We start from the raw sequence: 1,279 nt of genomic DNA, 5'->3' as shown, positions 1-1,279 counted from the left end.
GTGCTTTGCGGCATCCTGAGGTTGTGAAAGATGCTATATAATTGCAAGTTCTTTCTTTCTTTCTTTCTTTTTTCTTTCTTTCTTTAAAATTGCTCCTTTAATCTCACTGACCATGTTAATCATTTATTCCTGAGAATGCTCCTCTAATATTTTTCTGGCCAGTCGAATTTAATCCTGTTCATATCAGTATAATCAAATTTTCCCTATAATTTACTACTTTACTTTATTAAACAACACCGGCTAGGCATCTATATTATGTTACTGCATTCTTCTCAACCTTAGCATAATGACTTTTCTGACCACTTGATGATGTCCTAATCTTACCGACATTGCAAGTAATCTCCTTGATATTAGGATCTCTTGACATCTAATCCTTCTCGAAACATGCTTCTTTCATCTTAGCAGTCATAGATAATTAGAAAAGGGATATTATACCTTTAAGTGACAACCAATTGGCCTCTCCAGACCTTTTACTAATTGGATGTTAATTCTATGCCACAAAGTATATTGGTTTACAAGGTAACTTTACGGTGATATTTTAAGGCGACCTACCATTTAGCTGTCATGTCTACTCAAAGACTGCACTATAAAAACAAAAGTATTTCAGACTGATCAATTGTGTGAACCAACTTACTGTAAAGCTTTGGTACCATCATCAATATATTTGGAGGCGGATGGCTTTCCCTATTGTTATACCGCCTTCAAAGATAGATCATTTAGAATTACACATTTGGAGATAGAAACTAAGTTCTATACTAAAATTAGGAGAGAGAGAAGATTAGCATAGCTCCTGCACAAGGATGACATGCAAATTGGTGAAACATTCCATATTTCTACATCAGTTGGTTAGAATGTGGTGAGAGTGACACTGAGGTCGTGGGTGCAATCCCTGTACGGGCGTTAATTTTCCATCCCTGGTGGTGCAGTCAGTTTATACACGTCCTAGTGCGCTGCTGAGCCATGCAAAGCAGGGAGATTCCACGGTTCAATTCCTAGTCTTTGCTGAGTTCATTGATTTTGAATGAGCAGTCGAATACATTGGATTTAAATTTCAAAGCTAAATCTCGAGTAGAGGATGGTTTGCCTGTTGAGAGGACATTGTTGAGATGAGGTGCAGTATATATTACGATGCTCCGAGTTACACAACTGGTTCCACATAATGGTCAAAAGAGGTTACTTCTAACCAATGTTGAGTGGCTCTTTCAGTTATTGGAGTAAGATTTGCTGAATGTGCTGGTATCCGTACACGAGCAGCCCTTGTTGCACTTATTTTACTCAC

At 37.8% G+C, this 1,279-nt stretch overlaps 1 pseudogene; it reads left to right on the top strand.

Moving 5' to 3' along the window:
- Positions 1 to 741: 741 nt before the first annotated feature.
- On the top strand, positions 742 to 835 carry LOC147112370 (U6 spliceosomal RNA; annotated as a pseudogene).
- The last annotated feature ends 444 nt before the right edge of the window (positions 836 to 1,279 follow it).

Source organism: Somniosus microcephalus, chromosome 9 (assembly GCF_052327205.1).
Source record: "Somniosus microcephalus isolate GS21.2 chromosome 9, FLI_Smic_1.0, whole genome shotgun sequence".
Lineage (NCBI taxonomy): Eukaryota > Metazoa > Chordata > Chondrichthyes > Squaliformes > Somniosidae > Somniosus > Somniosus microcephalus.
Note: the sequence above shows the minus strand (reverse complement) of the source record. Positions and strands in the feature narration are given on the sequence as shown.